Raw genomic sequence first — 12,459 nt, 5'->3', positions numbered from 1 at the left:
TTTTCATCTCATTTAATTTGCTCCCCTTCTTAATAAAAAGAGTAATAAGCACTCTTCAAAAGGTTGTATAAACAATTAGTATTATTAATACCTGGCTCTTATATAACACTTTTCACCAGTAGAACTCAAAGTGCTTTACAAAGGTCAGTATCAGAAACAAATTAAGCCTTATGAAATGCCTGTGGGATATAGTAGGTAGGTAATATTATGCCCATTTTATAGACAGGGAAAGTGAGACAGAGAAATTAAGTGACTTGCCCAAGGCCACCACATGTCACTAGCTGGCACAGGATTAAAGCTCAGGAGTTCCTGGCTCTTTCTGCCTTTCATATGTGATTTCAGAGTCACGCAGTTATGACATTTCATTTGATTGCTGCGATATGAAGTCATGAAGGTTGTGACTTTGGCTGGTTCAACTTTCTATATGTAAAAGAGACAAAAAGGTTACCACTTCTACATCATGTTCCAGCCAAGGATCTCAGGACTTGATCCTGCAGAGGGATGAGCAGTCCTAGGTGGTGTTTTGAACCTCAGCTTCAACTAACATGAATGGGAGTTAAGGGCTTGTTGCCCTGTTCAGGAGGCTCTGAGCACCTTGAGCCCTCAGAGAGCATCACAAACAGGAATGAAATCAGGCCATACTTGTGAGGTGGGGAGAGCCTGTGTTACTTCCATTAGTCTATGGAGAAATGGAGTCACAGAGTGATTGAGACCAAAATGCTTCTGTGGTGTCTGAAGTTAGGTACCTATATTCATGTTTAGGCACCAGTGGCCTGAGGCTTAGCCGCAGTGAGCACCAGCAACTCTCATGATAGTTAATAGATTTATATCAGGGAATTACTTTAATCTACTGTCTAAAGTCATTGGGAGGTTAACAAGCTACTTAAGAGATGATCTGAAAAGGTTTGTACCTGCCAGGATCTGATTTCAGGGTTCTATGTTTTTCCTTTAAGGGCTGAAGAGGTCACAGATACCTGAAACAGAGCAAGAATCTGCGTTCTTTTCTGTGTTAATTGTGATGCCATTGACTCATCAGCTGTTAGAGGAGAAATAGAATGCAGAACTCAGGTACTGGAGGGAATCAGAAAAAATGGATGTTCAATTATTTTGTGTTAAAATGCATTTATTTATACAGTTTAACCCTTATGAGATGCTGCACACCTTTCATTTCCAATGAAGATCATGGAAATTGAGGGAGCTCAGCATTTTGTGGGGATGAGCTCTAGCAACATTACCAGTTGATTGATTCAGCACGGATTTTTCAAAAGCGTGCAGCATGGGGCTACCTCTGTTCCATAGAATGCAGTTGTCAAACCCCCCATTGACTTCAATGGGAACAGGGAAGCCAACACGGAATGCTCTTGAAGAAAAAAAACCAAACAGTTCAAGTTGGGTTAATTTAAAAACAAAAGCTTTTCTGGTCATCTCTAAATAACTATGACTAAAAGAAAGTGAATCATGAGACCTCCAAGCCTCAGATCATCTTAGGAAACATCACTTGAGAAGGAGATTCTTTTATTGTTAGGAAATAGTCACTGTGTGTAGAGCTAAAACTCTTGTCTCCTCAGTGCACTGTTATAGAATTTGGTGCTACAACGTCAAATCAAGCAGCTATCTAGTTGTGCTTGAGCAAGACATCTCAATGATAACCTCCATTTCTAGTGATCAAAGCTATCATTTTTCTTTACATTTCAACATCACAGTCACAATGGAGAAAGAAGGCAAATCTAGGATAGCCGCATATAATATTGGTGGGGAGGATATTTAATATGATTAGGGTTACCAGATAGCAACTGTGAAAAAACGGGATGGGAGGGTGGGAGTGTGTGTGTGTGTGTGGGGTGTAATGGGCACCTATATAAGAAAAAATCCCAAAAAACAGGACTGTCTCTTTAAAAATGGGACATCTGGTCACCCTAAATATGAAGGATCTTATTTAAGAATTAAATATTCTAATATAGAATTTCACCACAGCCTTTGTGATATATAAAATGTATGGACAACTTTTCTTATTGCATCTTTATTTGCAGACCGTTTTGTTATGCACTGCCAGAGTACAATTAAAAGAGTGAATTATTAACTAAGTTTACACTTCATGTGCATAGTGTCACTGGAGCATCATTAACCTTCACTTTGGGTTTGCGCCTTAATTAAGATAGAGAAGGGAAACTGGCTCTCTGTGTTGCTGAGCCACTCTGTCTCACAACAGCAAAGAATCAGTGATAGAGGAGAGGTTTAGAAAGACATCCAAAGGTGCCATAACTTTTGTGTTTTGTGCAAAGTCTACAGAGTATATAAAAATTGGCTTCTTTTCCCCCTAGGGTTTACCTCAAATTCAAAAAGAGCAATTGCTTTGATGAGATGCGAATTTAGGCAGACAGCAGGAAAATCCTCACTGATGCAAAAGTAATTTTTGTGGGGGAGGAGCAAACTTTATCCTTCCCCATCCACACATAATTTGTCTGCCATCTTCATGTAGCTTTTCCATAATAAGGGGACTCTCTCGGGAATAGGTCACAAGGCATAGATAGCGAAGATCCAGAGCGTTGACCTCATAGTGTACATACAGGACAGACTTCAACTCTTTTCCCACCAACCTGTGGAAAGGGCACAGTACTGGATCTCCAGCAGGAGACTATCACCTATAGACTCCCTTTGTGAGTAGTGGGCTGTGGAAGGATGCTCCAACTCAAGGTAAATATATAATCCTGGACAAGGCTGGAGGGTTCTAATTGCAGGTTCATTCTGGAACCCTTCACCCCTACACCCCCTTATTGCTTCAATAAGCTCTCCTAGATTTTCCTTTCTGTGTCAACCTCCCCCCGGGAGACAGCTGGGACTCTGGGCACACACATATCTAGCCGTAACCACATAGAATAAGAATGCAAGATACACATCCAGTGTTTTACTACTAAACCGTGAGAATATGTCCCAAAGTCCTGTTTGGGTTACTATTATCGAGAAGATGTGAACTGAGAAATATATAAACCATAGCACATTCAGGAATCTGAACCTGACCAAAAGAATCCCTTCTGCCTCAAAAATAATACTCGTAGAGGTCTTGATAAAAGTAGAATCTGCAATAATTAAAAGAGAAGAGTAATCGTTCAAGGTAATCTAAAAATTTCCTCCGTTATAATACTTCAGTTTTGGGGTGCCTAACTTGAGACATTTAAAAAGGGGAATGTTCACAGGGCATGTGATAAGCACTTTGTGGTAACTGGGCCTCTTTAAGATGTCTTGAGTTAACCCCCCCAGAATTAAGGCACCACAAAGTCACTTTCAGAGTTCTGCAGCCAATGTCAGACTCATTCCATAGATGGAAGCTAATCATATCTGCATAATAAACTATTTCATATGATACTTATCTCAAAGGAGCTCCTGAGAAAATCCTTTGAACAGATTATCTTATCACTCAGGCTTTCCCCACTAGTTGATGGAATTCATGCTTTATTATTTTTAATAAGACACAGTTCATTCAAACATTATAAATGCATGAGATGAATATGCAGTCTGACAAATGACAGAAATTTAGAAGGCATATTAATTAAAAAGCCTTTCACTTCTAGGTTTCTGGTTTGAAATAAGCTTGGGTCAGCAGTGACTGGACAGTTTCACCATCAGACTCTCAGGTCAGTTCCCAGTGGACATATTTCCCACGACAACATCGCCAAGAATGGGTTACCCATATCACCTGTTTGTGCACAGTGGGGAGAACAAGTGTTGTGAGGCCAGTGCTTCCCCACACCCCCAGACAGGTGATCAAGGGTGAGGAGTGTGTGGATTTGGGGTGAAGCAGGGACTGAATGGTGACTCATTCGCAATTTGATCCTTAATATGCTTCTGGGGCAGAACAACTATGCACTGCCCATTATGCAGGGCTCATGGCAACTCAGGATCTAGCACTACAGATTTTCTACTGGGTTAGGTCTGTTCTCAATACGGTTCTAATTTTCTTCCACAAAACACACACACAGATATGATACAACAGTCTCCAAAGTAGTAACTAAAAGTTTGCTCACTATCAGGGTTTGTACTGATTAGTGTAGGTTAGGGTTACAATTTTAAAATATTTGATCTGACTCATTTTTCAAGAGGAGAGGCTCCTTTCCGTCCATCTCACAGGTCTGAATACCTGCCCATATTTTCTCTACTTTTAACCCCAGTTATTTCAAGGCCATTCCTGACAGCCAACATCCTTTGACACTGTCATTCCAAACATATCTTGGGTCCCCTATGAAGCTACCAATTGGACCTCCATCTGCAAGGCCTAAGATTTATAATGTGGATCTCTCCACCATCTCAACCTTCCTCAGGTAACTCTGCCATGCTAGATAGAGCAGAGTTCATATAGGTTCATATCTGCTTATGGCAGGAAATTGACAAGAAAGCCTGAGATTTTTATCATGACTGCATTCATCACTCTCATCCCTAAGAGTTTTCTTTACCATAAGACCAAAACAATAGCATAAAGGAAATGAGTTTATTAAAATAAGGAGAATTCTCTGATTTTTAGGTGTCTCTAAACAACAGTAGATCTCAAGAACTGTCTTTTGGTAGCCTGCCTAAAAAGGATCTAGCTCTTCCTCTTCCATTCTACTCAGTGCTTCTTTTACAACACCTTCAATTTTACAGGGAGACCAGAAAAATCCCACAGAAGCTTGAGTCTTGGCCAAAAACTCTAAGGTTAGACAGGTATGGGAAGGGTTTAGATTTACAAGGCAATAGCTAGTAGAGAATGGGTTCAAAGCTGGTGTCTGCAATATTTTTCCCAAGAAAGATCCAAGTTATCTCCACAGCTATCAGTTAACTTGTTCCCCACACCAGTTGACAGTGGAATAGGAGTGATATGCAACCCATTTCAACCTGGTGAAATGGATTTTTTAGTGACCCGCATGCCCCGTGTGGCTGCAAGTTTGGCAGCATTTCCTGACTGGCCCTGTGCTTTGAAGAGACCTTGTCTGGCCTTTTTCAGCTTAGAGCCCACCAACACATCACCTTAACCAAAAGGCAGGAGTCAACATTCTGAGACACAGCGTGATACTTCCTCTCAGTGCCAGAACATCTTGTCCCCGTGGTTAAGAGCTCCATGTAAAGAGGTGCACAACAGAAGATATTTACAGTGGTTCTAGAAAAACCTATGGCTAATACTGGATCTTCTTGAGCACCATCTACTGGCACATTGTCTATTAACTACCACATATATACAGACATCTCTTTTGCAGAACACTCTTCTAACACTTATAGTGCTACTGGACCAGGGAATGAGAGGATAGGAACTGAGACTGAAGTCTGGTTTCCTCAATGAGTAGTGCAGACCATCTACCACCAAGCCACTAGGAACTTAAAAACTAGAAGTTATTGAAGAACTAACACTTAAAAACTAGATGACTTATTTTGAGAGCATGAAGGCTGATAGCTGCTATATAAACTTGGCGTATGAATAAGAATAAAGATTTGTCCAAGGCAAAATTTCCATCTGCATGTGCTTCAGCTGAAAGGCTGCATCTCCTGGGAAGCCTTTTAGTTTGTGTAGGGCCAGCCCCAGTATTGCCAACCACAGGAGTTCAAAAATCATGAGTCAGGCCCCCAGAACTCATGAGATGGGCTTAAAAATGAGGCAGATGTCTAAGTTTGGGCCTTTTAATTTGCCTTCTTTTAGGGGTTTACATATTCGAGCTTCTCTGCAACCAGGAGGGCTAGAAACTCAGTTTTCACGTAAAAAAGTGGTTCTCATGTAATTACTTGAGTCCAGAAGCTGTGACTTTATTGAAAATACCAAATATCACAAGCGTTAGTAACACTGCAATCATGACTTTTTTTTTTAAATAAAAAGCTTCCTTGGCTTACTAACATCCCCAAACCATTCATACCAGGCATCTGGAAATGCCAGCAAATGCTTTGAGACTGCATAGTGGCCCAGCAGTTCCTTGTCCTCAGGGCCCACCACCATTGAATTCTTCTAGAGAAGAGTTGAACCTGTGAAGCCTATTGGGCTTTCCGAATGTGGGCATCACAAGGTTTTGTAACTGGGGAGAAGGACATTCAAGTGTAAGTAGTCTCTTGGCCTATCCAAGGCCGTGATCAAGTGTCTTGATGTTTTTGGTCTTTTGGCCTCGAGATGAAAACCTTGTCTGTGTCTCTGGGACCTTGAAGTAAAAATATTATCTAAGTTATATTTATTTGGAGTCACCAGATGGTGCTATTACAGAGAGGCTTAGAAGTTGTGTTTAACTGAATACTTAGGCAGCTAGACTTTTGAGAAATGCTGTATTGTTAATTGAGGTACAGTTCTTTTTAGGGGCTGAGCATAGCAGTACAATTTTGTTTCACTGCCTAAGTCTTTTTTATTGGAATAATTTCTTTAGTGAAGAACATAAGAACGGCCATACTGGGTCAGACCAAAGGTCCATCCAGCCCAGTATCCTCTCTACCGACAGTGGCCAATGCCAGGTGTCCCAGAGGGAGTGAACCTAACAGATAATGATCAAGTGATCTCTCTACTGCCATCCATCTCCACCCTCTGACAAACAGAGGCTAGGGACACCATTCCTTACCCATCCTGGCTAATAGTCATTAATGGACTTAATCTCCATGAGTTTATCTAGTTCTCTTTTAAACCCTGTTATAGTCCTAGCCTTCACAACCTCCTCAGGCAAGGCATTCCACAAGTTGACTGTGTGCTGTGTGAAGAACTTCCTTTTATTTGTTTTAAACCTGCTGTCCATTAATTTCATTTTGTGGCCCCTAGTTCTTATATTATGGGAACAAGTAAATAGCTTTTCCTTATTCACTGTCTCCACGCCGCTCATGATTTTATATACTTCTAGCATATCCCCTCCTTAGTCTCCGCTTTTCCAAGCTGAGAAGTCCTCTCTCCTCATATGGGACCCGTTCCAAACCCTTAATCATTTTAGTGGCCCTTCTCTGAACCGTTTCTAGTGCCAGTATATTTTTTTTTTTTAGATGAGGAGACCACATCTATATGCAGTATTCAAGATGTGGGCGTAACATGGATTTATATAAGGGCAATAAAATAGTTTCTGTCTTATTCTCTATCCATTTTTTAATGATTCCTAACATCCTGTTTGCTTTTTTGACTCCCGCTGCACACTGCGGAGACGTCTTCAGAGAACTATCCACGATGACTCCAAGTGCTCTTTCCTGATTTGTTGTAGCTAAATTAGCCCCCAATCATATTGTATGTATTGTTGGGGTTATTTTTTCCAATGTGATTTGCTTTAATATATCCACATTAAATTAAATTTGCCATTTTGTTGCCCAATCATTTAGTTTGTTGAGAACTTTTTGAAGTTCTTCACAGTCTGCTTTGGTCTTAACTATCTTGAGCAGTTTAGTATCATCTGCAAACTTTGCCACCTCACTGTTTATCCCTTTCTCCAGATCATTTATGAATAAGTTGAATAGGACTGGTCAGAGATGGACAGAGATATTGTCTATGGGATAATACCTCATAAAGCAAACAAAAATATTATATAGTATACAAACATTATATGGAAAATGAAAAAAATTCTATCCTTCCTTTTTATTTCAGTTCTTATTTGGTTTAATTTCTGGACTCAATACAAAGGGGGGGCATGTTACTTGTTTAAACAAAATATTTGGAACCCCCCAGTCTCTCCATGCAGATTTGGGTGGATGATACTTGGCTGAAAATAGGATGCACAGCCCTAGATAGCCTAATCAGCTAATAATATATCTTTTCAGAAAATGAAAGACAGAACATCAGAACAGCTGTGTAGTTGATGGACGATCTGTCATCAGCAAAACAAGAGGTCGCTTCTCAATGCTTTTTGTGCTTGTCAAGAGAACTCTTGCAAACAGAGCACTTGTAAAATGAGATAACAGTGCTGTATAGGAAAGAAAAATTTATCACAGTGGTTTACAGAGATACCCAAAGGACCACTTGCAGAAATAGTACACCCAAATGCTGTTTGGGGATTGGACAGTCTTTTTGTTCTGTTTTGCACAAAGGCTAAGACAGTGGAGTCTTGATCTATGACAGTGCTCCTAGGCAATCCAAAAATAAATGAGGTGGGATTACTGCCAAAAATAAAGACACACACAAAACATATGGTAAAGTAAAAATCTAACTACAATTTTAGTGACATTCCCTCAAGTGGACACTATGGTGTTTAAGAATCATCTCTAATTTTGACTTATCTGCTCCTGCTCTAGCTAGTTTAGATCATGGCAGCCCACCTTCCCATCAACACAGAGCATCACAAATGTATCATGGTGCTCCAGATACTATACTAGCTCTGCACTGAATACCAGATCAAGTTCAAAATCCTGATCTTTAAATGTCTAGTTGCCAAGGCCTCAGTTACCAGTAGATGACATATCTCCTCTCATTCCGAGACAAAGGGTTACAACAACTGTGCTCATCAGACAGCAGAATTACAACAATAAGGGTTAGACTCATGAGAACAGGGGCAGAGCTTGCTCAGTGGCTGGTACCCAGATACTGATCTCTCTTCCACAGAGCTGAGAATGACCACTTTCAACATAAGAAGTAAAACCCAACATTTTGCCATAGCATTCTCACGATAAGTGAAGCAAATAAACAGATGAAAAACTATTGAAAGAGTTAGTGAAAAAGGAGAGACCTAAAGATTTACTTGATATAATTTCTGCAAGGTACTTGAATAACACAATGAGGTCAGAATACTTAGATTCACCATGTACATAGGCAAGGAAACAACTGGGCCAAGTTTTAAAAAAAACAAACAAAAAAAACCAACCTGAGCAATTTACTTTGCTTCAGTTTTTGGGTGTCCAAATGGAGCAACATAAAAGGAGTCTGATTTTCATACTGGGTGCTCAACACTTTCTGAAAATTATACCCTCTTAAAGGCATCTCACATTGGGCAACCCAAGATGGAGACACTCAATATCACGTACCACAGCACATTGGCTTGGGTATCTGAACAGAGTGGGGGGGAAACCAAATGGCCACATGGCTGTCACCTCAAACATTTTGCTTGCAGGTTGTTTTTTCTGTTCCACTTCGCCTTCTCTCTGCACCATAAAACAATGCCTCTCCTCGGTATGTCTCCTGCAGATAGTGTCTTGCAAGTTACCAGGTTAAGTGCTCTTCTCTTGTAAGTGCTTAGTACTTGTAATAGGGTGCTGGCCAGGAGGGCCTAAGCCAGGCCCCTGTTAGCCTAGCTCCAATTAAGGGGAATTAGTTGGTGCTGACTAGGTGTGGCCCGCCTCAGGGTTTGAGGAGAAACACCTGCGGGCCTTATTAGCAAAGGAGCTATATATAGCTGGCAGGAAAGAAGCCTGGGGGCAGGGGAGAAAGAGGAAAGGGAGGAGCCTGCAGCTTTAGCTCCCTGCTGGCTGGGGAAACTGGCTCTCCCCCCTGGGTGCTGGGTTGAACAGACTGTATATAAACAGTGGTGGGAATTGACACTGCAAATAAAAGGGCACTAGTGCTTGCACTCTAAGCGGTCTCCGGCTGATCTGTGGCACGAGCAGCACGAGGCTCCGTTACAGTACTTTAAGCCTGAACCCTGTGGGTAAGATTCAGCCTGAGAAAAAGTGTTGCAAATATTTGCCCTTTAACTTCTATTCTGTGTTATAAAGTACACTTTCCCTTCCCACATTAAACACAAAGTAGTTTTTATACCCTTCCCCCCCCCCCCCATATGACAGGGTGATGGTGAGGAATCAATACTGCAAAATCACTTTGTAAATCTGTGGAAAATAGGAGTTCACCTGTTTCATTTTATAAAATAAACTAATTTTCAAAGCCTTTCATTGTTATATACCATTGGGAGTGAATATCTTGTGAGTCAATGAATCAACTTACAGGCCAGTTCATCAAATAAACCTCTTAACAGTGGCAAAACTTTAGTCCCTATCTTCAAGTACAAGTTTCTCTGTTCAAAAACAGAACAATCCAACATAAATTACACAGATAGACCAGGCCCTTTCCCTGATGCAGTGTCTCTGGACACTGCTGCTCCTTGCAGGTTCCTCTCTGAGCGTCTTGTTGGCTTTTTATCTATAGGCCAGATGACCTATATGCTATCACCTGATCCCCAACCTGAAACTGATCACCCAGGAGGCAGCTAAATATTCTGAGGTGGGACTGAGCCCAACTCCCCTTCAAAGGCCAACCCATCTTGTGACAATCTCATTCTAAAATAATCTCCTATATTGTTTTTAAAAATAAATTGAACACTTCGTTTGATTTTCAAGATGAACTGATGCCTCACAGAAATCTTTGGAGGTTCTGCTCAGAAACGATTCTGCATATACAGTAAATCCTACTTTTTGCGTTGCTCTTCCCTTGTCTCTTTTCTACAACCCTCTGTTTTTAGGTTCATAATTAGGGGCTATGAAAATGTTGCTGCTATAAATATAGGTGGTCAAGTTCATTGCAGTGTAATACTACTGAAACCAGTGTGGAGTGATGCCAGGGATTAATTTTGGCCATTGTTCCAACTTGAAAGATGGCCATTGTTTACAAAACCAAGTCATCTGAAAGCCTGGAAATAGGTAAACTTCCCAAACCATCTGTGATGATGTATCCCATAATGCTTTATGGGAATATGACATAACTGGAGCATGTTTTATGCTACATGTGCCATGTAACTTATCTCTGTAAAGGTTATGGTCTACTGAATCTATTCATCCTATTTGTATGCATATATCATTTTTGTACTTGAAGTTATGAATATTGGCTGTATACTTGCTTGATTTCTAAGTAAGCTTTATAAGGCATTTGGTCAGCTTCTTTAGAAAGGAATTTGCAAAGTTAGGTGCCCAATCAAGAAGCACTTAAAGAACAATGGATCTTGGAATGCTCCAATCCACATAAGAAGTCTACTTGAGGATGTTCAAGGTAGCATGTGAACCATGGCTGCTACCTGTAGTTCTGAGTCATGCATGGACATGTGACTTGCCCATGTGACTCCAAAACTCCATCTTGGAGCTAGACTTTGCATAGGAGTGAGGAGGGTGTCTCCACCCGCAAGAGAAAGTCTATTTAAACCCCCGGGAGACCCCTCCATTTTGTCTTCAGCTGGCTAAAAAGAGAGCCTCTCCATCCCCAAGGATACCTGAAAGGAACTGGAACAAAGGATAGTAACTACAGGGGGTGTGAGTGATTGCTGGACCCAGACTAGAAGGAGACTAGTCTGTAAAAGAAAGCTTACTGGGTGAAATTTTATTTGTATTCAGTTTCTTAGACATAGACTTGCGTGTTCTATTTTATTTTACTTGGTAATTCACTTTGTTCTGTCTGTCACTACTTGGAACCACTTAAATCCTACTTTCAGTATTTAATAAAATCACTTTTTACTTATTAATTAACCCAGAGTATGTATTAATACCTGGGGGGGGGGGGGGGCAAACAGTTGTGCATATCTCTCTATCAGTGTTACAGAGGGCAAACAATTTATGAGTTTACTCTGCATAAGCTTTATACAGGGCAAAACGAATTTATTTGGGTTTTAGACCCCCTTGGGAGCTGGGCATCTGAGTGTTAAAGACAAGAAAACTTCTGTAAGCTGCTTTCAGTTAAGTCTGCAGCTTTGAGGGCAAATAATTCGGACCCTGAATCTGTGTTGGAGCAGACGGGCATGTCTGGCTCAGCAAGACAGGGTGCTGGAATCCCGAGCTGACAGGGAAAGCGGAGGCAGAAGTAGTCTTGGCACAACAGTTGGCAGTTCCCAAGGGGGTTTCTGTGATCCAACCCGTCACACCATCCTTAACTCTGTCTCTGTTATCTCTGCTCATCCTCCAGTTCCTGTGAGAGACTGTCAGCAGTTGTGCCATGAATGAAACATAGGAGAGAGCCCTTGATTTTGGGTGTGAAAGCTCATCCTGTGATAGAAATACAGCTCGGTCAGATCTAAAACTGAAAAAATGGATAATTGATGTTTTCAGTAAAAAATATGCATAAATTTAAAAGAAGATTTTAATTGTGTTCCTGAAATTGGTTGTCTTGACGATATACATCACTTTTGTTTAAATTTGGAGGTAACCCTACTCGAGAAATCCCATTTGCATTGTGAGACTGGGCACAGCTTAAATAAAATTCTTGTACTGTAATTAAAAATTATGAAGTCCATAATTGCAACTCATGCTTTTAGCTCTGAAGGTCCCCAGTTTGATCCCTGGTATGTCAACCAAAATGGCAGCTATCACCTAAGTTCTGACACCAGAAAGTCATTTGAAGTCTTAAGCAAATCACTTATTTCTGAGCCTCATTTCCCCCCCTCCCCACAATCTGTAAAAACACAGATTATAAATACTGACCTACTTACCTCCTATGGAGTTGTGGGAATTGGTTAGTTAATACTACTATGTTTTGGACTACTCACTTGAACAAGAGTTGCATGACTGGGGCCTAAGAGTCCCTAATGATATTGACCTCACTTGTAAAGCACTGTGAAATCTACTGATGAAAATCATTAGATAAAA

The sequence above is a fragment of the Malaclemys terrapin genome, chromosome 2 (genome assembly GCF_027887155.1).
Source record: "Malaclemys terrapin pileata isolate rMalTer1 chromosome 2, rMalTer1.hap1, whole genome shotgun sequence".
In the NCBI taxonomy this organism is placed as follows: Eukaryota; Metazoa; Chordata; order Testudines; family Emydidae; genus Malaclemys; species Malaclemys terrapin.
The sequence above is the reverse complement of the archived record's forward strand: the minus strand, read 5'-3'. Positions refer to the sequence as shown.